Consider the following 25725-nt stretch of genomic DNA (forward strand, 5'->3'; position numbering starts at 1 on the left):
ACCTCCAAAGTCAGTTTCTATCCATCAGTATCAGCTATCCATCTCTAAAATGGGAACAGCATGCTTTACAATATTTATGGCAGAAAAAAAGGCAGCAATTCACTGCAAATCAGGCTGCTATACAAATGAAGAAAACTAAAAGTAGTTTCTTCTTCTTGTTTAAGAAAACAACAACTAAATTTGCCCAATTCAGTTGATTATCTAGGGCAGCCTTTCCCAACCAGTATGGCTCCAGATGCTGTTGGACCACAACTCCCATCAGTCTCAGCCAGCATTACCAATGGTCAGGAAAGATGGGAATTGTGGTCCAACAACATCTGGAGGCACACTGGTTGGAAAAGGCTGATCTAGGGCAAGTGTGGAGAACTTTTAGCCTCCAGATGTTACTGAACTATAACTCCCATCATCCCTGGTCACTGGTCATGCTTGCTGGGACTGATGGGAGTTGCAATTCAGCAATATCTGGAGGGTCATAGGTTCCCCATTCCAGGCCTAGAGCTTCTTAAGAACGTAAGAAAAGCCTGCTGGATCAGGCTAATGGTCCATCTAGCCCAGCATCTTCTCACAGTGGCCAATCATATGCCTATGGGAAACCCTCTAGTGAAAGCAACAGCATTTTCCCCTTCTTCGGTTTCCAGCAACTGGTATTTCTTCCTGAAGGGCCAACAACTTCCACTCCATCATTTTTATCCTGTATTCCAAGCTGGGCAAAGACTGTAGTAGTGCGGCAGGCAGGCTGGGACAGCACAATCACAAAATTTAAAGAAGGATTTTTTTAAAAAAAAAATGGTCTTGTGTATGCAAACAGGATTCTATTTAAATAAGTGGAACTCGTTTTTTAAAAAAACACCAGACAAATTGACAGACAAGACCACATTCTGCAAACATTTAAGATTTTAATTAAAAAAATCAAGTAGCAATCACAAATATTTAATGCCAAATAATTCCAAAAACCAGATCTGCAAGGATGGGGTGGACAAGGGCGCATGCAGGAACACAACCAGTTCTGATGGATAAACCATTGGATCAGGTTTGTTGCATCTGAACCAGACCAATGAATATTGCTACTCCTGTAGAATTTGTACTTCCAATCCTGTGGACATTTCTACTAAACATTTACAAGTAGCAAGTTAGTTCAAATTTGAACTGCATTGAACTAAGAGTGTGTTAGTCACATGATCAGATTCAAGTGGACTTTTTTATAATCTCCCTGATTCTTCTCTGGCCCAGTGTCATCTGCATCTAGCAATGAGAACAGTGGGCAAAACCTAAGAACTATTCTGCTCTGTCTTACTGTGATGGGCCTCCAGGGTTCACCAGTCCTTGGCTGGTCCCTGACCTCTTAAGTAGGCCCAAATCCACACCAGAAGGCAAAACCCAGCCAATGTCTCCTGAAGAAACCTCATTTGGACACTGCCTGGAGACTCCACCTGTGGGAAAAGAAGGATAGGGGACTCTCCCTCAGCTGCCTGATGGTGGAGAAGAAGTCCAGCTGTTGGGTCTTAGGCAGAAGGAAGGGAGAGGAGTCAAAAAATATATAAAAGGCCTCAGAGAAAGAGAAGAAGAAAAAGGCCTGTGGGGAGACACGGAGGAAGCTGGAACACTGGGAAAGATGGTCTTTACTTCCCTCATAAGGCTGGTCCCTGAAGATCTCCTGAGCATGACCAGAGCAGGGACACCCACAGCCCAGGCTTATCTAGACCCCTGTCCGGGGGGGGGGGAGGCAGAGCCCTTGACTCCAACCTTCCTCTGTTCTTCCCCAGCATCTTGTACTCAGGAAACATTCTACCTCCAAATATGAAGGTTCACTTTAGGCATCACGGTTTAATAGCTATTAGAAGACCTATCCTACAATGAATTCATTTTACCCTTCTTTAAAACCATTGAACTCAAACTTTTAATTTGCATCTTGCCTGGCCAACAACATGATGACAATTGACTCAGACCCCATGATTAGTAGCACATTGCCCAGCATAAGTCTAGCCCTTAATTTTATTTTATTTTCATACACTGGACATATTCAGTTCAGTGCTGATTATGAACTCAGTTAGAAAGCCCATACTTTCATGCTAGGAGTCTCCTGCTTTTATTTTGAAGAGGTCAATGAATTACAGAAGTTAAAATATGACTTGTAAAAAGAACTTCCTTTTGTTCAGACCGTATATGTACATATGCTTGGTATTTATTTACTTATTTTGCCTGAATGTATAACGTTTGGCAATTACAACAAAACTGTCATTTTGTTGCCCGTTCACCAAGCCTAGAGAATTTTTTGAGCTCTTCACAGTCTACTTGGAATTTTTCCCTCCTGAATAATTTGACTACCTCCACAAACTTAGCTACTTACTCCTCAGGTTAGACTTCATATAATTTATGAATATATTCAATAGCATCAGTTCTAAAACAGATCCTTGAGGTATGCTACTGCTTGCTTTGCTCCTTTGTGAAGACTGTCCTTTTATTCCAACTTTCCGTTCTTGTGCTTTATACTGATCCATAAACATAAACAAGTGGTAGCCTGACTGGAGAGTCCAACCTAACTTTTTAGAAACAAAGTAAATTCTGCCAGCAACCATGGCTTGCACAGTATCCCATCTCCCATTACCTTTACCAAAAGAGGGAGAGGGTGCAATTGTCCAGTGTGCAAGGGATAACAGCTTTCCAAAGGAATTATGTGAACAGAACATTTCACTAGTACAAAACAGTTTATACTCTGTACCTGTTGTAAACCAGGAAAATAGCGTGCATTGCCATTAAAGAATATTTAAAGATACTAACAAATGGATGCCACATTTCAACAAAATGCTTTACATTTTGACATTTGCTTTCAAAGTCAAATGCCTATTAGCATCATACTAATAGAGGAAGGAACAAACAATGATTTTCATCATTATTCTTCCCTTCTGTGTTAATATTTTATCAATTTTTATTTTCACCTAAACTTCTCAACTGCCATAATTCCCCAAAATCACAAATAGACCGATTTTTCTGTTTACTAGGTTAAGGCTACAATTCTACAACCACTTTCCTGAATGTGAAGCCCCAATCAACTTCACTCCAAGTGTCTTTATAGGATGACAACACTATATGTGTACATTCTTATTTTGTACAGATACCAAAGCTCATCATTTCATGCAGTTTAATCATGGGGGGGGTGGAATCTTTTCATCAAGAATTTTTGTTAACCATGCTGTCATACAATTAAGATTATTTCATTTTGAAAAAAATGAGGCAAGAAAAATTCTTCAGCAGTAGAAGTCTAGAAAAAACAACAGCAATCTCCCCAATATTATTTCAATTACTCCCTGCAAAACGTCTCAAAATTAATCTGCATGTTCAGAGCCAGTGATCAGGACAATGAGGCTTTCCCAGCCAAATGTACTTCATTAAAGAGCCTAAGGTTTGGCAGCTATTTTCTTGAAATTCAGAGAAGTTACATCATTGTTAAAACATTTGAAGTTATGGGAGTGTGGGGGGGGGGGAGAACAGGGAAATCCCAAAGTTAAAATACTTAAGTCTTTTCAAAAGTCTGCACTCTATTCCACTCCCCACGTTATTGGTACTGCTTGTTTAACTAATAGGAAGTTACCTGATTGAACTGCCATCATCAGAGTTTCTGGTTCCAGCAGAATCATTTTGATCCCTTTTCGCAAAAGGGACTATCCAGAAAATGAAAACACAGGAAGGATTGCAGATTCAGACTCATCAAACGTTTCCTTTTTAAAAGCAAATCCTTATAGGCTATCACTGTGCTCTTTTCCCTGTGCAGTTTCCAAGTCATCTACAGCCACATTGCAGGATCTACAGATATTCCAACAGATTTGAATTGCACCAAGCAAGGATCCCTTCTGGACTCTCTTTTGTGGGCAGATTCCTCCCACAATCTCTCCTGTTTGAGAAAGGAAGAGGAGGCTGAATGTGAACTCATGAATTCCCCAGAGGGCTCTACTGATGAGGCAGCTCTCTTCCAGGAATTAGTAGACCCACATGACTCTCTAAAGAGAGACATTTACATAGTTTGAAAACTGTAGCCCACAAGTAGTACAATAACTCTGACCCTTTTCATCTCCAAGATGAAATATTTTTAACTTGATTATAAAGGCTAATTTAAACATTTGATATAAAGTAAAGATATTAAGGAAACACCCTTTCTCGCTTCTCCCTCACATTTCCCCCTGACAAAGCAAGGTATGGGGTGAGTAGGTTATATTGTAATACTAACTTTTTGAGAGACAACAAAGTCACAACTTTGAGAAAATTGTGCCTGCTTTTTCCCTGGAGAAAATTGTAACTGGTGAATTTAGTGTCTGGAGACCATGGGTAGTATTAGAACACACATACAAATGAAAAAGCAAAAGGCAAAGAAACTTAAAACATTTCTAGCATTATCAAAGGAAACTCAGATTATTTTGTGCATTGCACAGCACTAAAGAGAATGCACTACACTCTATAAAATGGCATAGGTGGGATTACTCAATTCCTTTTGATCCAAGCTTCCCCTCCTCATTCCAACTCTAACATAGGCTATTATTCTTTTGCTGCAGGTATATATTGACATATTGCAACACAAACATAATTCTTGAGCCATTATATCCTTCAGAACGGGAGACACTAACCAGAACAAACCAGAGAGATTCTGGCTTAATAAATTTGCTATCACCCCAGTGACTGTTGAATAATGATACATTGTATATTGAACAGGAATTACTGAGACTGCACTGTACTATTTATAATATCACATTTTTAGTTTGCCACATGTGTTCACCCTTATAGCACTTTACCTTGCAAGGTTGATATTACACCCATTTCAAATATAACAAACTGAGGCTGAGAGACTGGAATTGGATCAAGGCCACACAAGAACAGAGATAGGACTTGAGGCCAGACCTCTCAGATACATGATTCGATGTTACTGGATTTTCTTCCTACACAGAGCATGTATACTGTCATGGGAGAAAACCAAATAAGAGTATTTTATTGTAAATATATGTATTCAGAAGCCTATTTTCATTACTAAAGTATCATGTAAGCAAATTGAAATGTCAATTGGTTAGCAGCAAGACAAAGTATTATTTATTAAAAATGTACACCACTTAAAAATCTCTATATAGTTTACATAAAAATATAACATTCAATAAAATTTCCTTGAAAATGAGTTAAACACAAAATACAATTGTGTATCATAAATAAAACTGAGCCACGTACAAAAAAATGAATATAAGTGTTGGAGTGTAGTAAACGTAAATGTTTAAGAGATATTTAAAGGTAATTATTTATTTTTTATTTTTAAAAGTGTATACTTCAAATTCATTTTTAAAAAATCAAAGCAATTTACAACAATTATAATTTAAAACCACAGAAAAATTAAAACAGATCACCAGCTATTAATGTCTCCACCTCATGAATTACCTGAGGACAGCATTCCAAAGGGTGAGTGCTTAGTACGGAGGAACCAGGTGATGCCACCCCAATTTGAGTGATCACGGGTAGAGGGAAATATAGCCATGGGAATGTGGTGAATTACCATGGAAGACAAGGGTAAGGCTATCTGCGCCTTGTTCCTTGCTGCCACTCCTCTCATGGATGGGTTCCTCGTTGCTCATCTGCTGTGCCCACTGGCCTGTGTGTGTTGTTGTTTAACGCCAGATCGGTACACAATAAGACCACTCTCATCCATGATTTGATTGTGGATGAATAGGTGCCAATTTGGTGTGCATTACCAAGACCTGGGTGGGTGAGCTGGGAAGAGTTGATCTGACCCAGCTTTGCCCACCTGGATACTCGGTGCAACACCAGCACAGGCTGTACGGACGTGGGGGGGTGGAGGAGTTGCTGTGGTCTACAGGACTTCCATCTCTGTCACCAGGAAACCACTCTGTCTTGGAGCTGGCTGTGAGGGCCTGCACCTGGTGTCGGGCTGAGGAGACAGGAAACTATGGTTGTTGCTGGAGTACCATCCACCCTGCTGCCTGGCAGCTTCTCTGACTGAGCTGGCAGAGGCCGTCTTGGCTGTGGTGTTGGAGGAGCCCAGAATGATAGTGCTGGGTGATTTCAATGTCCATGCTGAGGTTGCCTCTAGTGTTCCGGCTCAGGACTTCATGGCCTCCATGATGGCCATGGGGCTGTCTCAAGTTGTCACTGGCCCAACACAGAGGGCAGGGCACACCCTCGACTTGGTTTTTGCTCCAGATGGAGGAAGGGGTAGTCTGGAAATAGGGGGGTGGATGTCACTCCATTGTCATGGTCAGACCACTTCCTGGTGAAGTTTAGACTTATGGCTCCAATCCTTCCCTGCAGGGGTGGTGAATAGATTAAGATGGTCCGCCCCTCAGAACCTAATGGAATCCACAGGATTCCTGAATGCCCTGGGGGAGTTCCCAGTAGATAGAGCAGGTGACCGTGTTGAAGCCCTTGTCATGCTGTGGAAAAGCAAGGCGTGTAGGGCTCTCGACACGGTTGTCCCCGAGCGCCCTCTCTGGCATTGTGGAGCCCAATTTGCCCCTTGGTACACCAGTGAGCTAAGGGCAATGAAACAGGCTGGACGACTGCTAGAGCGCAACTGGTGAAAGACATGCTGTGAGGCTGATTGGGCACGAGTAAAACGTCATAACCATGCCTACTGTGTGGCAGTGAGGGCAGCGAAGAAGGTCCACTTCTCTGCCTCCATTGTATCCTCAAGTAGCTGTCCAGTGGAGCTTTTTGGTATTGTCAGGAGTCTATTGACATCAACTCCAGGAAATGGAGTTATAGACCCTTCAAACGCCCTTTGTGAATTGTTTGCAAGGCACTTTGAGGGTAAAGCTGCTTGCCTCCGTAGTAGTCTTGATGCTCCCTCCACATCTACTGTAGTCCCCAATGAGGTGTCCAGTGCAACGTCTGCTGCAACTTCTTGGGAACGGTTTCAGTTGATGCGGCCTGATGACATAGACAAGGTGCTTGCGATGGTGCAGCCAGCAACGTGTCCTCTCGACCCTTGCCCTTCTTGGCTTATTAAAGCTTGCCAAGGGAGGTTGACTAGGTGGATCCACAGTGTGGTCAATGCATCATTGCGGGAGGGGGTGGTTCCGGCCGCCTTGAAAGAGGCAGTGATTCGACCACTCCTGAAAAAGCCCACCCTGGACAAATTGGTTTGTGACAACTACCGACCGGATGCAAATACCCCCTTCTTAGGGAAGGTGATTGAGAGGGCTGTGGCGCAGCAGTTGCAGGTGCTCTTGGATGAAACAGATTATTCTGACCCATCCCAGTCTGGGTTCAGGCCTGGTTATGGGACCTTAGTCGCACTGATGGATGACATTTATCGGGAGAAGGATGGGGGAGTATGACCCTGTTATTCTTACTTGATCTCTCAGCAGCTTTTGATACCATTGACCATGATATCCTTCTGGCCCGACTTAGTGAAATGGGTATTGGAGGCACTGTTTTACAGTGGTTCCGATCCTGTCTCCAAGGTATCTCCCTGAGAATAGCATTGGGTGACTGTCTTTCGGCCCCTTGGCAGTTGTGCTGTGGGGTGCGGCAGGGTACCATCTTGTCCCCAATGCTGTTTAACATCTATATGAAGTCCTTGGGAACGGTCATCAGGAGATTTGGGGCAAGGTGTCAGCAGTATGCTGACGATACCCAGCTCTATTTCTCCTTAACAACAGAATCAGGAGATGCCATGCAAGCCCTTAACTGCTGCCTGGACTTGGTGGTGGGCTGGATGAGGGCCAATAAACTGAGTCTGAATCCTAACAAGACAAAGGCACTGTGGGTTGGTGGTTCCCAAGTTCAGATGATTGGTCGGTTGCCTGCTTTGGATGGGGTCGTACTCCCTCTGAAAGAGCAGTTCCATAGTCTGGGGGTGCTCCTGGATCCATCTTTGTCGCTAGAGGCCCAGGCGACCTCTGTGGCTGGGAGTGCTTTTTACCAGCTTTGACTGATAAGACAGCTGCGGCCGTTTCTGGAGCAGGATAGCCTGACAACTGCTGTCCACGCACTGGTAGCCTCCAGGCTGGATTACTGTAATGCGCTCTATGTGGGGCTGCCCTTGGGGATGGTCCAGAAGCTGCAACTGGTGCAAAATGTGGCAGTGAGACTGCTCATTGGGGCAGAGTATCGCCAACATGTCACCCCGACGCTGAAAGAATTGTACTGGCTGCCCATTTGCTGCCGGGCCAGTTCAAGGTTCTAGTTTTGGTGTACAAAGCCCTATACAGCTTGGGACCAGGATACCTGAAAAACCGTCTTATCCCTTATATACCCAGTCAATCACTGCACTCTACAGGGGAGGGCCTCCTGCAGATACCATCTTATCAGGAGGACCGTTCTGCACAATATAGGAAACGGACCGTTAAGAGTGGTGGCACCTACCCTGTGGAATTCCCTCCCCTTAAATATTAGCCAGGCACCATCTCTGTTATGTTTTCGGCGCCTATTAAAGACTTTCCTCTTTCAAAAAGCCTTTTAAGTTGAGACCTATCCCAGTCTGCGTCTGTGTTGGAATTGCTTTTAAATATATATTTCTTAAACCTTGTTTTTTCCTAAACAATATTTTTAACCCTTTTTATTTAAGATGTTTTTAAAGCTTTTTTAAAGAATGTTTTTGAGGTTGTTTTACTGTATTTTAAGGTCTATTTTTATGATGTTTTAAAGTGTTTTTGTTTGCCGCCCTAGGCTCCTGCTGGGAGGAAGGGCGGGATATAAATCAAATAATAAATAAAATAAATAAATAAATGCAGTTTTATTTACACAGCATCCTAGAAGGACCAGAAATGTGCAAAAAAATCACATAGCAAGCTAACTTACTTTGGTCTAAACTGAAATGAGAAAAAAATGATTTAGATCTGTTGGCTCAGTTATCTGACATTCAAACTGAATCAAGACAACTTGATTCTTGGTCAGGCTTTCACAAATATTGTATAAGTCTGTGGCTTTTTTCAGTGTTAAATGCATACTGTTCACATTTGCAACCAACATTCGTAGGTCTCCTGAAAATGAATAGCCTAGGGGTCAAAGGTTTTAAAAAACTATTAGGCATGCTAGACACTGATCCTGCACTAGCTATGATGAGTTCTATTTTGCCAGTTCCAGAAGAATATGTCCAGAATTTTCACAGAATTGAAAGAGCCCCAAATACTGTACACTTGCAGTGGCAACTCTGTTACCTGAAGCATTAAGTTCATTTCATGAAGTGTCTCAAGTGTCTCAATTCCGTACATTCCCAACAGCTGAGTTTCTCCAGAATGTGTTCCTTTTCTACACAGTGAAAACTCCTAAGCTACTAACAAGCTACTGCAAGTTCTACCCAATATCTTCTGATCAGTTATTTGACTAACAATGCACAACCTGGACAGTCAAACTGCCAGGAATGTGAAAGTACCAACACAGACTCAGACTGATACAATCACAGGCTTTATGGCCCCAGGATAGATGAAAGATTACAACTTCTGTTGACTAAGACCGCACTGTAGATGAAATACAAGGACATGGTGATTACTAGTGATGGCCAAAACTGAAGTTAAAGAAATAGCATACAAGATTTCTTTATAAGAATTCTACCTTTACAGGGTCAGAAAACAGATTACTACCAGGTAGCACAAACAATAAGGCTTTAATCTAACTATGCCTACTTAGAAGTCCCACTGAATCCAGTGGGAGTGACTCCCATGTAAATGGGGTGAAGACTGCAGCCTAAAATGTTAAGTAAACTTTGGCTTCAAGTGACCTTAGAGCAGGGATGGGAAACCTGTGGCCATCCAGATGTTGATAGACTAGAACTCTCATCAGCCTTCACCGTTTGGCTGTGCTGGCTGGGGCTGATGTGAGTTGGATTTTATCCACATCTAGAGGCCCACAAGTTCCCTATTCCTGCCTTAAAGAGATGTGCTGTTTGGACAATTCAAGTCACAATTAAATGACTAATAATTTGTCCATAAAGATGTATATCAAAAGAGAATTCAGGCAACTCATGTGAATAAAAAACCCTACAACCCTGCCAAGTACAAATAAACCCTCATTTGTTTCAATATCACAGCAGGGGACAAGATCTCCCTTGCCAAGGTTATGATCTGGATAGGGCCCCCTACTCCTGCTATTTGTGAAAAACAAAAATCCAGCACAAGCCATGTGATGGATGCAATATGGTCTCCCAGAAAAGCGCTCACAGCCACTTTGCTCCTCCCAGGTCCTTTTCACTGCTACATTGCACTGAGGTAAATCAAGGTGTGACTTAGCGTGCTGTCCACCTCATGAGCTGTACCCAAGGTTTAAAAAGGAATTCAACACTGGAACTGCCACAACAGTTTCTTTATTAGTTTTCACACATAGTCCTGTTTACTGCCATGCTGCTTGTAAAGATAAAAACTTTAATATGGGAAAGGTGATCTTTCTCACTGGAAAAGCTTCTGTTGGTGTAAAACTGCACCCAGAGACAATCTTCCCCCATCGATACGCCAGAATGCAAAAGATTACCAACAGAAAGCTGGCCATCCACACTGACCACGCTAGCCCATGTGAAAAAAGCAGTGAGCAGTATGGGACTGGTAAACATCCTTGTATGATCTGCAACTGTAAGGCTGGCCTCTGCAAAAACACAAAAAAATGTTTTCCCCATAAGTTTTCCTTTCTTGCTTTGATATCCATTTACATAACTGGTAGATGTCAAGGCAATATTTGAAATTAAGAACAGCTTTGCTAAAAAGCTCATATAAATAGCAAAGTGCTGACTACATAAAGCATTTTTGGTCCAAGTTTAATTTCAAAATCTTCAGACATTTCTACAGAGAATCGGGCCAAAGCCAGTTTCTAATTCTCATTTCTCTCAATATACTAATACTAATTATTTCTGATTAATATCCTTTTTCTGATAAAAGCATCTATTTTGAGGTGAGGCACCAGTATTCCAAGTGGGGTCTCACCAGAGCATTATGATATTGGCAGTTTTATTTTCAATCCCTTTCCTAATAAACTCTAGTAGAGTGGTTCCCAACCTTGGGGGCGGTGACCTCCAGGGGGGCCATGAAGTAATCCAGGGGGGGCCACAAACAGTAATTTTTTTTTTTAAAGTCTTCCCTCTCTGGATGCTGTCTGCTCCCCACTGCTGCTGCAGGCAACACCCCCCCTTGCTCCAAACAAGAGGGAAGGACTTTTGCTAAAGCGGCAAAGTGTATTTCAGGTACACTGAGGGCAGGTGTCTGCCTATAAAACATGTGGCAGATGCTGAAGGAGGCTGAGGGTGGAGCTACCAGGAAGAAGACGGGATTACTATCACCAACTCCCGTCTCCTTGCACTGCCACTGCTGATGACGCCCTTGCTCAAAACAAGAGGAGGGCTTTTCATGAAGCAAAAAGAAGCAAGACTGCAAGGAAAGGCTGCTTTGCCCCTTCCTTTCTGGCAGCTGGCCTGCCTGTCTTTCTTGGCTCCTGCTTCACTGCCACCTCCTTTTAAAAATTATTCTTATTTGCGAGGCCGCCCAAATCTCTCCTTCAGCCCCGGCAGAGCCAAGAAGCAGCGAGGAAGCGCAGGACTTGCTCACCCTCCATTTCTGAGGCTAAGTGTGTGTGCCAGCGTCCCTCCTTTCTTCCACCTACACTCTGCACCCCCAATCTCTCTTTCCAAGGTGCTGCAGCAGTTGAGGGCTTCCCCCTTCCCACATGCCTGAATGCATGCACACCTGCAGATGCTTGCAGGAGGAGCAGGTGTGTTTGTGTGTTTATGTGCTGATCCATCTTTTGCTCCACTCTCATTCCCCAAGTGCACGCTAACCAAGTCATCAGTTCTGATGATCATCCCAAGACCTAAAAGCACTAACCCCACTCCTCAATCTGTGCACCTTGCTGTCTGCAGTGCACAATCTAGCATCCCCATCACCAACACATTGCTGCTTCTTGATTATTATTAAAAAGAAAAAAGAAAAAAAAGCTCAGCAGGTTGGCTGAGGCTGGGATCTTGGTATTGTAGCAGAAATGTATTTATTTAATAATTATTGCATTTATATCCCACCTTTCCTCCAAGTTGCTCAAGGTGTTGCACATGGTTTCCCATCCCATTTTATCCTTACACCAACCCTGTGAGAGAGGTCAGGCTGTGTCTGATTCAAGATCACCCAGTGGGCTCCATGACTGGGGGGGGGGATTTGAACCTGGTTCTTAGTCCAACACTGTAACCCACTGGTGTTGGGAGACAGGACTGTACATCTTCAGACGGGGGGGGGGATGCCAATTTGATTGGATCTTTGCATTAAGAAAAGAAAGCAACACCTCCCTGTCTGCAGGGAGCTTTTAATGGAAAGGGATATTTGGAGATATGATTTTGCTACACACCATTTTTCAATTAACAGAGACTAAAATTACAATTAGAATGGGGGGTCACAATATTTTTTCAGCTTACAAAGGGAGTCCCATACTCATAAAGGTTGGCAACCACTGCCCTAGTATAAATTGGTCTTTTTCACAGCTGAAGCACACTGTATCAACATCTTCACTGACCTTTACCAAGATTCCTGGAGCACAGCTTTCTTTAAGTAATCAAAGATATTCTTCTCATTTTATATTTCTAATGTGGAGTTTTGCAATTACATGGCGTTTCCAGTCTTGAGATATTAAAGTTAGAGCAATATATGATCAGATCAGGTAGCTGGAAAAAGGGAGTTCACACATATTTAAAGTTGTTCTTTAATTTGCAGAACCGATCATTTTTATATGGAGAGCCATATTACATACAAAAGCAAATATAATCATTTCAGAGTTTCAGGTTGAAAAGTATTCAATTCCTAGGAACAGATGATGTAACAACTCTACTGTTACTACACAAGTCATGTGTAAATTTAAAGCACACCAAAGGTTAACCTGATGGGAGACTACTTAGCACATAAAGTAAGCTCAGGTCTGACTCAGCAGTCTGTGTCTCAAGTTGGAAAAAAGTATCCTTAACAATAACAGTTAATATTTTCTGCCACATTAATTACTACCTCATGCCACTGCTAGCATATCCTCTCCATTGCCCAACATATGGATTAGTCATGCAGAGTCAGCTCCACTGCACCAGATTTACTCCAAGCCAATTTGATAAACTTAAGAGAGTTCAACTATGAACTGCAGCCCATCTACACAGGACTATTAGAAATCACCAAAATTAGGAGGAAACGGTCATACTTAGACATTCACAGCTAAACCTGTGTATGACATGGTAAATTAAATACCCTCACTCACACCTTTAGGATGCAGACCTTAACGTGGTGAGGGGGTTTGAGAGTGTTGAAGAAGCTGAGAGCAATGCTGTCAGGAGTCTAGACCAAGAGGCTAGACTCCTAGCAGGAGCACCTATGGCAGAATGGTCAAAGCTGAGACACCAGACTAAGACACATCCAAACTCAGAGGAAGGGAATGGTAAACCACCTCTGAACACCTCTTACCACAAAAACCCTATGAACAGAGTATCCAAAATGCAACATGAGATAGTGCTGGAAGATGAGACCCCCAGGTCAGAAGGCACTCACTGAGCTACTGGGGAAGAACAAAGGACAAGTACGAGTAGCGCTGTGACTAATGACGCAGCTGGGTCAAAGCCGAAAGGAAGCCCAGAGGCTGATGTCCACAGATGCGAAAGGAGAGTCCAGAGTTGTACGACGCACACAATAGGAACATGGAATGTGGGAAGCATGAACCAGGGAAAGTTAGAAATTGTCAGGCAAGAAATGGAACGTATCAACAATACAATACTTGGCGTGAGTGAATTAAAATGGATGGGAATGGGACATTTTCAATCAGGCAACTACAAAATATTTTATGCAGGAAATGAGAAATCAAGAAGAAACAGGGTTGCTTTAATAGTGAGAAGTGATATAGCAAAAGCAATTAGGAGCTACAACGCAAGGTCTAAGCGAGTGATATCAATGAGATTAAACGGGAAACCTATTAACATAACCATCACCCAAGTCTACGCTCCAACGTACAGGAGGAAATTGATCACACACCAAAAAAAGATACAGGCATACCCCGCTTCACGTTGCCCTGCTATAACGTACATGCTCCATTCATCCCCATACCCCGCTTAATGTTCGCGCTTCGGAATAACGTACACTTTATTGGTATGACGCCGCTGCCATCTAGTGGTGATTGCATGTAGTACAAGGGAAGACAATTGCTTCACTTAAAGGTTATTTTCGCTTAAGGTATACTCTCCGGTCCCATTGCATACGTTAAAGCGGGGTATGCCTGTATGATGATAATCATGGGGGACTGGAATGCAAAAGTAGGGAACAGAGAAGAACTAGGAATTGCAGGGAAATGGGGCTTAGGAGACAGAAATGAAGCAAGAGAAAGACTTATTGAATTCTGTGAAGCCAATGATTTGTTTCTTGCCAGCATTTTCGGAGCAACCAAAAAGACGACTGTACACATGGACATCACCAAATGGTCAATATAGGAATCAGATTGATTATATAATTGGAAACAGAAGATGGAGAAGTTCCATACTTTCTGCAAAAACAAGACCAGGAGCAGACTGCGGTACAGATCATGAACTGATCATATCGAAAATCAGAGTAAAGCTAAAGAACAACAACAAAGCACTCATAATGTCAAAATACAATTTAAATAACATCCCAGAAGAATATAAAGATCAAAAAGGAACATATTTGAGGCTTTAAACTTAGTTGACAGAGAACCAGAAGAACTATGGAGTGAAGTGAGGGACATTATCAGGGAAGAATGCAAAAAGACAATACCTCTAGTTGTAGAGAAAAAGAGAGAAAGACCTCAATGGATGACTGAAGAAACTCTTAAAATAGTTAAAGAGAAAAGGAAAGCAAAAGCAAAAGGAGATAGAAACACAGTTAGTACCCTAAATGCAACAATACAGTGACTAGTACTTAGGAACAAAGAGAATTATTACAATAGTTATTGTGTAGAAATAGAAGAGGACAACAAAAAGGGTAGAACAAGAACCCTATTCCAAAAGATTAGAGAAATTAAAGGTATATTTAAACCACTAGTAGGGATGTTGAATAATCAACAGGGGAACACACTGACTGACCGAGATGAAATAAAAGGAAGATGGAAGCAATATACTGAAGAACTCTATAAAAGAGATGCAAGGATGACAGATTCATTCATGGAGGAACCGTATGATGAAGAACCAGAAATTTTAGAATGGGAGGTGAAAGCTGCTCTTAAAATACTTGGAAAAAACAAAGCACCAGGAATAGATGGCATACCAATAGATGCTACAAGCTACTGAGGCTAAATCTATCCAAATTTTGACAAAATTTTGTCAAGAAATATGGAACACTAAACAATGGCCCACAGACTGGAAGCGTTCAATATACATCCCAATTCCAAAGAAAGAGGATCCCAGGGAATGCAGTAATTATCAAACTATTGCCGTAATATCCCATGCAAGTAAAGTAATGCTCAAGATCCTACAACGAAGGCTGTTAACATATATGGAGCGAGAAATGCCAGATGTCCAAGCTGGATTTAGAAAGGGAAGAGGCACCAGGGATCATATTGCAAACATGCATTGGATAATGGAACAGACCAAGGAATTTCAGAAGGAAATCACCCTGTGCTTTATAGATTACAGCAAAACCTTTGATTGTGTAGATCATGAAAAACTATGGAATGCTTTAAAATAAATGGGGGTGCCACAGCATCTGATTGTCCTGATGCATAACCTATACTCTGGACAAGAGGCTACTGAGAAACCGATTGATTCCCCATCGGAAAGGGTGTGAGACAGAGTGTATTTTATCACCCTATTTGTTTAATCTATACACAGAACATATCACTGGACCAGATGAAGGAGGTGTGAAAATTGGAGGGAGAAATATCAATAATTTTTGATATGCAGACAATACCATACTACTAGCAGAAACAGTAATGGTTTGAAATGAATGCTAATGAAAGTTAAAGAAGAAAGCACAAAAGCAGGACTACAGATGAACGGCAAGTAGACGAAAGTAATGACAACAGAAGATTTATGTAACTTTAAAGTTGACAATGAGGACATTGAACTGGTCAAGTATTATCAATACCTTGGCACAGTCATTAACCAAAATGGAGACAATAGTCAAGAAATCAGAAGAAGGCTAGGAATGCAGAGGGCAGCTATGAGAGAACTAGAAAAGTTCCTCAAATGCAAAGATGTATCACTGAACACTAAAGTCAGGATCATTCAGACCATGGTTTTCCCGATCTCTATGTATGGATGTGAAAGTTGGACAGTAAAAAAGCAGGTAAGAGAAAAATCAACTCATTTGAAATGTGGTGTTGGAGGAGAGCTTTGCCTATACCATGGACTGTGAAAAAGACATACCTTTGAGCAAAAAAAACAGATAATTGAGTGTTAGAACAAATTAAATCAGAACTATCACTAGAAGCTAAAATGATGGAACTGAGATTATGCTTTGGACACATAATGAGAAGGTATGATTCACTAGAAAAGACAATAATGCTGGAAAAAACAGAAAGGAGTAGAAAAAGAGGAAGACCAAACAAGAGATAGATTGATTCCATAAAGGAAGCTACAGACCTGAACTTACAAGATCTGAACAAGGTGGTTCATGACAGATGCTCTTGGAGGTCGCTGATTCATAGGGTCGCCATAAATTGTAATCGACTTGAAGACACATAACAACAAACTCCAATTATCCTAAATGTAACATTTTTTATTTGTAAGGGACAAGTCAAGAATATTTATACCACCACTTAGCATTTATATAGTGCTTTTGATTGTTGAAAGCATTTCACGTACATTACCATATAAACCTTATAACAACCCTATAAGCTAAGGAAGATGGAAGCAATATACTGAAGAACTCTATAAAAGAGATGCAAGGATGACAGATTCATTCACGGAGGAACTATGATGAAGAACCAGAAATTTTAGAATGGGAGGTGAAAGCTGCTCTTAAAATACTTGGAAGAAACAAAGCACCAGGAACAGATGGCATACCAATAGAGTTGCTACAAGCTACTGAGACTGAATCTGTCCAAATTTTGACAAAAATCTGTCAAGAAATATGGAAAACTAAACAACGGCCCACAAACTGTAAGTGTTCAAAATATATATCCCAATTCCAAAGAAAGGGGATCCCAGAGAATGCAGTAATTATCGAGCAACTGCCTTAATATCCCATGCAAGTAAAGTAATGCTCAAGATTCTACAACAAAGGCTCTTACCATATATGGAGCAAGAAATGTCAGATGTCCAAGCTGGATTTAGAAATGGAAGAAGCACCAGAGATCATATTGCAAACATACGTTGGATAATGGAACGGACCAAGGAATTTCAGAAGAAAATCACCCTGTGCTTTATAGATTGCAGCAAAGCCTTTGACTGTGTAGATCATGAAAAACTATGGAATGCTTTAAAAGAAATGGGGTGCCACAGCATCTGATTATCCTGATGCACAACCTATACTCTGGACAAGAGGCTACTGTAAGGACAGAATATGGAGAAACAGATGGGTTCCCCATCGGAAAGGGTGTGAGACAGGGGTGTATTTTATCACCCTATTTGTTTATTCTATATGCAGAACATATCATACAGAAAGCGGGGACTGGACCAAGATGAAGGAGGTGTGAAAATTGGAGGGAGAAATATCAATAATTTAAGATATGCAGACGATACCATACTCTTAGCAGAAACCAGTAATGATTTGAAACGAATGCTGATGAAAGTTCAAGAGGAAAGCACAAAAGCAGGGCTACAGCTGAATGTCAAAAAGACTAAAGTAATGACAACAGAAGATTTATGTAACTTTACAGTTGACAATGAGGACATTGAACTTGTCAAGGATTATCAATACCTCGGCACAGTCATTAACCAAAATGGAGGTAACAGTCAAGAAATCAGAAGGCGGCTAGGACTGGGGAAGGCAGCTGTGAGAGAACTAGAAAAGGTCCTCAAATGCAAAGATGGATCACTGAACACCAAAGTCAGGATCATTCAGACCATGGTGTTCCCAATCTCTATGTATGGGTGTGAAAGTTGGACAGTGAAAAAGGTGGATAAGAGAAAAATCAACTCATTTGAAATGTGGTGCTGGAGGAGAACTTTGCGCGTACCATGGACTGCGAAAAAAACAAATAATTGGGTGTTAGAACAAATTAAACCAGAACTATCACTAGAAGCTAAAATGATGAAACTGAGGTTATCATACTTTGGACACATCATGAGAAGACATGATTCACTAGAAAAGACCATAATGCTGGGAAAAACAGCAGGGAGTAGAAAAAGAGGAAGGCCAAACAAGAGATGGATTGATTCCATAAAGGAAGCCACAGACCTGAACTTACAAGATCTGAACAGGGTGGTTTATGACAGATGCTGTTGGAGGTCACTGATTCATAGGATTGCCATAAGTCATAATCGACTTGAAGGCACACAACAACAAACCTTCACTCATGCAAATTTGCACACTCCATTTTAAGAATTCAATAAAGTTATTCTAATATAAAAACATATATATTCTTAGATCTGTAAAGCTGAATTTTATTTTTATAGTGATATTACACATAGCAGCTTTACCCCAACATTTCACAACTGTATGGGTGCATTTTAGGTTGGACTAAACAAGGCTGACCCCAGCATGGACACTGAAGTTCACCAGAACCATTGTCCTGGTTCTCCAGTACTACATGGAGACCACCTCCACCAGCTCAGATATGGAGGTTGTTGGGCAGTGGGTTGGTAGTATTCCAACAAGTTCCTAGTTCTGTATCTCTGACCCAACACCAGGTACAAACACTCACATGTGATTCCCAGACAGATTAGTTTCCTTGTGAGGGAAGGGACCAAAACCCCTCCCTCTGTGACTGTCCAACTCATCCTGGTGCTGCACAGAGTAGCAAGCCAGGCTAATCTGAGTTTGCCTAGTCCTGGTAATGTATCCCAGGTCAGTCACCTTATCCACAATCCTATAAGTTTAGAAGTGTTTGCTGCAGACTGACCTGGCGTTCAGTAGTAGTACCACCAGGTGAGAGGGTAGGTCAGCATGGATACCTAAGACCTGCTGATTGAGGGACAGCCTAGAGAAGGCAACAGCCTGCAAATAACTTTTGTCTCTTCTCCTGGATGACATGGCCCACCCCTCACACTACACCTCCCCCAACCCTTGACTCTGCCAATGGCAACACCATTTAAAGTAGCATAGTAATTCCTTGTCTTTTCTATAGCACTGTCAATACTCTACCCTTGCAACTGCCCTGCCTTCCCAATTCATAGCTCAGCATTAGTCAATCAGCTGTGTAATACTGCACACAGTGAATTTTATATCCCCATCTGACATAGTTCACATCAAAACCACATGGAAAAAAGCCACCATATGATTCACCTATATCATTTCCTCCAGCAATGTTATGCTCCTTGGAGTGAATTTTGAAAGGCATTCCCACTTAGGTTATTTCCAATCACAATCAACTGTAGTTTACTGAAAATAGTTGGGTGTAGAACATATTACAAATTTAACAGCTACCTTCTACTGTTTATTGCATAGTATCTACAATTTATATACAAATATGACTGTGATTCTTTTTTGGCAGTAGCACAAGTTTAAGCAGCATCATATTCAAAGCCTCTACAAAAAAATTTGCTTTAAAAGTTGCAAGACAATAGGAAGGCATCACAGAACACAAACCCTCACTGTTCCACTTACCATTCTTCCTCTCACTTAGCGGAGGAAGATTGGGGTTCCAGCCAGGATGGAGGCTTAGGGTCAGCTCGGGCTGCAAGGAGAGCTCCTGCAGCTCATTGGCAACAGCTTCACTCTGGGGGCTTGGTGCCGCTGAAAGAGACACCAACACCGTCTCATCTTCATTCTCGCCAGCCCCTCCTCCGTCCAGCCCATTTGCAGCAATGACGGAAGGGGGCAGGCACAGCACACCGGAGAAATCCACTTTGGCTTTCGTGATGGCAACCTGAAGAGAGAACATTATTTATTTATTGAAGTATTTATAATCTACCCTTTCATAAAAGAATATCAAGGTGATAACCAATGAAGAACAACATGTAAGAGTTGGACAACAGTATATAGATTATTCTGTCTTCCTAGATGCAGGCTTCTTCTCTAGCTGTAGTCCTTTGTTTTACTGTATTTTATTGTTTCAAGTTCAAAATAAAGATGTACACACAATCAACATACACAAAACCTAAGAGCAACTACAGCTCAAAACAGCTGGGAAGTCTTCCTCCTTCTGTTTCATCCCTCAAAAGAGTCACATTCATAAGAGTAATCCAGGGTTAACTTTACTTGGAGGTTACTTTATTCAGAGGCAGAATACAACCAAATATGCCTTTCCTTTTCTCCCAGGCATTTTAGCATGTGTTTTTAAATTATTTTAAATGTTTAAATTGTGTTTTAAATTGTTTTTAAAAGATGTGTTTTAAATTTGTATATGTGTTTTTAGTGTTTTCAGGTACTGTAAACCACCCAGAGATCTTCGGCTATGGGGCGGTATATAAATACAATAAATAAATACAGAGTTAACAAAAGATGAGACACGTTACTACAACTAACTAGGGATGGACTGAACTATTGAATTTGGCTCTGGAAAGGGTCAGCATATCCTGAAACTAGCTAATTTGGTTCTGCCCAAACTCCAGAGCAGATTGGAAAATCCTTCTAGAATCCTTTCAAGGGCTTGGAATTGCCTCCAGGCATGCACTCCAAGACCCAGTGTGGCTGTCCTAGGCCTCTTCTTCTCTTATGTACCACAGGATCAATGACAATGTTGACTGCCTGAGCACTGAGCTTGCAAAACAAGGCCCTTCAGAGCAGCTCTTACCCCTCAAGGTTATTTCTAGACTGGAACTAGAGTCCACCAGTATTGGACAAGTGCCCTCTTTCACTCTGGACAACCAAGTATTTGAAGTTCTGTTAATTATTTTATTTATTTATTTTTGTACTTGTATACCGCCCCATAGCCGAAGCTCTCTGGGCGGTTTACAGCAATCAAAAACATTAAAACAAATATACAATTTAAAACACATATTTTAAAAACAATTTAAAACACAATTTTAAATTTTAAAACAATATAGAAACAATTTAAAACACATACTAAAATGCCTGGGAGAAGAGGAAAGTCTTGACCTGACGCCAAAAAGATAACAGTGTTGGCGCCAGGCGCACCTCATCAAAAATTATTCTCTTTCTCTATATGCCTGGTAGAATCCATTGTCGTGAAATATTTCAAAGCATCTTATTTTTCTGACAGACAGACAAATTGGGTACATTGGAAGTGGTGCTGGATGGGGTTGAGGATCACCCATTTATTAATTTAACGTAATTTGTACCTTGGGCAATTTACAATAAACATATATACCATTGTTTCTCAGGGCAGGCTGCCTGCCTTTGGAACTAAGCAGGAAAAGGCACACAGACCACCTAGCACCTTGTCTAATAGGAACCCCACCCTACCACTGTGTATACCAAGGCAAGGAGTGGATGAATGAGCAACAGCAGCATAAGTTCAACTAAGGTGCTGGCAGATGAGGGGTGGGCGGGGACTGCACCAACTTGAAAAATACAAATAAACTTGAAAAATACAAATGTGCTGGCAGATGAGGGGTGGGCTAGATTTTATCTTCATTGTTTTTAGATGTTCAATGTATTATATGCCTATGTTGTACGTCGCCCAGAGTGGCTGGACAGCCAGCCAGATGGGCAACTAATAAATTCTATAAATAAATAAATAAGGGGAGTATTTTTCTTGGGCTCCTCCTTTGCTAATGCAACTCCCCCCCCCACTTTTTCCCAGGGCTGTGGAGTCGGTATGTCAAACCTTCGACTCCGACTCCAACTCCTCTATTTTTCTACTGTCCGACTCTGACCCCTTCATAAATGGCAAATGTATATTGATTTATGTTAAAATATTAATATTAAAATATTAATTTTATTTTGAAGCTAGAGTCAGTACATTTCTACCAACTCTGACTCAAAATTGCTTCTGACTCCAACTCTACCCAAAATTGCTTCCAACTCCGACTCCACAAGTCTGACTCCACAGCCCTGTTTTTTCCTCCAAATTTCATGTTTTTCTATTGCAGTAATGAGAGGGGATTTTGCTGACTGCTTGATTTGAGGGTTCATAAACAGAAGAAATACCCTTCAAAAAACCCCCCAGAGATAGCTGTATTTTGTAGAAGACCAGAAGGCAGCCCTCTCTGTTCCTCTCCCCGCTACCACCACTACTCTGTGGGATTAACGATATTTCATTGCTTTCTCATACATCATCAGAATAGTGCTTCTTTTATGCCCATTTATCAGCCTGTACTGTCCCACATTGAGATGTACTGTGGGAAGTTCTTACTCCCATGTACAGCTGTTTGGGTGGAAAGCCCCTTCCTTCACTGCCTTGTTCCTCATTTCCTTCTTCTCTTTGTTTGTACTGATAGCCCAGGAGGCTTTACCAAACTGAGCTTACTGTACTTCTGAGAGTTTAAAAAAAAAGACAAATATTGGGATTTTTCTCTCTCTCAGCTACGAAAAGAAGGGAAATGAGGAACTGAGGGTTGAAAATGAATTGATTTGGGGCAGGATCTAGATGGGTACAATATAGAATTGGAAGAAAATAGATGCTTATGGGCTATGGGGACACAAAGTAAGCCCAGGGTCCCAGGCTATGGTCTGAAGGCACATGAGGCCAGCACCCTGCTGAAGGTAAGCAGGGTCAGGTCTCATCAGTGCCTGGATGGCAGACCGCCTGGGAACCATGTGGAAGCCACCTTGGGTTTCTATCATGAAAAGAAAGGTGGGGTGTAAAATAAATAAATAAATAAGCTGTTCATTGTAGGTACAGCACATTCCATAGCTTTCAATACAGCTGAACTTCCAAGTACATTTACTGTGCTCTGCTAACGTTAGACCCCTTGCATTATACATGCAGAGTAATAACAATCTTGTGATTATCTGTCAGTAACAACTCCAGTTAATTTCAAGTTTTCTCACCTGCACCCCTACACACAGAGCGCACTGACACCCTGAACAGTTGAAAATCTAAGGCTATCGCCTGATTAATTTTTTTTATTAATCAGATTATAAATCAAAACTGGAATATGAAACCATGAATCACAACATAGCCTACAATTTAACTAAAGCTATCACTCACTATTAGGGAAAAAAGACATCTTTGATATCCTCTTCAGTCAATGCAACAGGGACAGACAAGAACAAACAAGTCTAAATAAAAATAATGACTAACTTGCAGCACCTATTTAAAATTGGCCAACTGGTTAAAGTTTGTAGCTCCAATATAAAATGCATTAACACTTTACAGGCCTAAGGATGTAGCAGTATTATACAGCACACCATCCTGCACATACCCCCAGCAGTTAATAAAGTTTGTGTTGCTAACAAATTATTTTAAGACAGAAAGTTTGGGAAATAATTCTGTAAGCAAACTTGCTATGAACGTTTCTCTCTGTTTCTTTAAGTCAGTTTCTATTTAGAAGCAGAGTTACCAGGGTAATGGCAATTTCCAACTCATTTAAAAATTGCTAAGCAACCTGCGTCAACTAGCAGCAGCAGGTGGCATGTAGAAGTAGGCTATTTTGGGAAGCAGTAACTACTTTTCTTACATTTTTTTAAAAAATCTGTTTCATGTATCTGGCAAGTATGATCAGGAGGCCAAAAGAAAATGTAATATTTGGTAAGAGTAGGGTTAAGTGGATCATGTTTTAAGATGAACAGAGAAGAAAGAAAGCCTAATGTTATGGCTAAGGACAATAGTCCTTCAAGGCAATCTTAATTCTGAAAGGCAGAAAGGTGCACCGTGCTGCTGATATTCCACTAATAAGCAGGAAACAGTTCCCCAAAATTGGGTATTTATTCCAGAAATATCAGTGTTCCAATCAGTTTTCCAGAAATCTTTCCCCAGTCTGGCTACCGCTGATACATCACTTGGAGAGATGCCTGGGATTAAATTCATATAGGATTAAATTTTATAATATGCTAAAAAATGTGCACTGCCCAGATAATGAAAAGTACAACCATGAAAGTCCAATCAACAGCGTTTTCTTGGAATTTTTATGCATACTATAGACTGAGATCTACCCATTTTGAAAGGTTCAATTTCACAGAGACACAACCACTTACCAGATTGTATTCAACATAGCACTAAGTCGAATGTTGCATCAGCACAAGGATTTTTCCTTGTACAATAGAACATTCTCCCCCTCCTTCCATTCTGGGTTTTCACCCCCCCCCCGGAAAAGATTTGGGGATGGCACACAGTGGGGAGCAAAGGGGGGGGGAATCTCCTGGCACTAGTTGAAGTCGTTCAAGATAGCAGAATCTAGTTCAGTGCTGCCCACTGATTTTGCTACCTACTAAACTCTTTCAAGGATCTTCTCTATATAAGCTATTACCTGAGCCTAGTCGCTTGAATGATTCTCAAAGTCAGAAACATAAGTGTGAACTCATTCTCAACATTCAACTTGAATAGTATAGGAAGCCACTACTTTGCCTAAAATCCTGTCCCTCCTCATCAGTGCAAAGAGGGAACTGACATATCCAGCACTTGTAATGACAGTACTGAAAATCAATTATACAAGCACTTGTTTTTACAAGGATGTTCTGCATCCCCAAGGTCCCTCTGTTCTCAGCTTAAAAATGCCACAGGCACATTGGTTTGTCAGCTCGCCAATCAAAAGCAAAAAGCACTGGTCTTAGGATAGATCTACACCAAATGGATTTTAACACTGCCATTTTATATCATCATGTAGTGAACCCATCTAACACAACTCCATTGCATGCAGAGATTACCATTTAAGCTACACATACAAAGTTGTCACCACAGCTCACACAATTACTTTGTCATAACTACTTTACACCTATTTTGCTGGGCCAAGGAGATAATAAACGCCTCTTTGAGAGAGGGAGTGGTCCCTGACTGCCTAAAAGAGGAGGTAGTGAGACCGCTCCTGAAGAAACCCTCTTTGGACCCAGATAACCTGAACAACTATAGACCTGTGGCGAATGTTCCGTTCTTGGGCAAGGTGCTGGAACGGGTGGTTGCCGGCCAGCTCCAGGGGCTCTTGGATGACACTGATTATCTTCATCCATTTCAATCTGGTTTCAGGCCCGGTTTTGGCACTGAAACAGCCTTGGTCGCCCTGTATGATGACCTTTGTCGGGAGAGGGACAGGGGGAGTGTGACTCTGTTGATTCTCCTTGATCTCTCAGCTGCTTTTGATACCATCGACCATGGTATCCTTCTGGGGAGACTCATGGAGTTGGGAGTTGGAGGTACTGCTTGGCAGTGGTTCCGCTCCTACTTGGTGGGTCGTCACCAGAAGGTAGTGCTTGGGGAACATTGCTCGATACCCTGGACTCTCCATTGTGGAGTCCCGCAGGGATCGGTACTGTCCCCCATGCTTTTTAACATCTACATGAAGCCGCTGGGTGCGGTCATCAGGAGTTTTGGGGTGCGTTGTCATCGGTACGCTGATGACACGCAGCTCTATTTCTCCTTTTCATCCTCTTCAGGTGAGGCTATTAACGTGCTAAACTGTTGCCTGGCCGCGATAATGGACTGGATGGGAGCTAACAGACTGAAGCTCAATCCAGACAAGACTGAGACGCTGTTGGTGAGTGCCTTCTCTGCCCAGATGGTGGATGTTCATCCTGTTCTTGATGGGGTTACACTCCCCTTGAAGGAACAGGTGCGTAGCTTGGGGGTTCTTTTCGATCCTTCCTTGTCTCTTGAGGCCCAGGTGGCCTCGGTGGCACGGAATGCTTT

At 41.7% G+C, this 25725-nt stretch overlaps 1 protein-coding gene across 2 annotated transcripts in view; it reads right to left on the minus strand.

The window, feature by feature from the left end:
* Positions 1-25725, minus strand: part of MRTFA (myocardin related transcription factor A) — a 136340-nt gene that overhangs the window by 78873 nt on the left and 31742 nt on the right. Inside the window, exon 2 of one of the 2 annotated variants that reach the window (XM_061639222.1) lies at positions 19644-19905. The exons of the other annotated variant lie outside the window; for it this stretch is intronic. The gene's annotated coding sequence lies outside the window, so the exon portion shown is untranslated. The remainder of the gene's footprint in view (positions 1-19643; positions 19906-25725) is intronic. 2 annotated transcript variants of the gene reach the window in all.

The sequence above is a fragment of the Rhineura floridana genome, chromosome 8, assembly GCF_030035675.1.
Source record: "Rhineura floridana isolate rRhiFlo1 chromosome 8, rRhiFlo1.hap2, whole genome shotgun sequence".
In the NCBI taxonomy this organism is placed as follows: domain Eukaryota; kingdom Metazoa; phylum Chordata; class Lepidosauria; order Squamata; family Rhineuridae; genus Rhineura; species Rhineura floridana.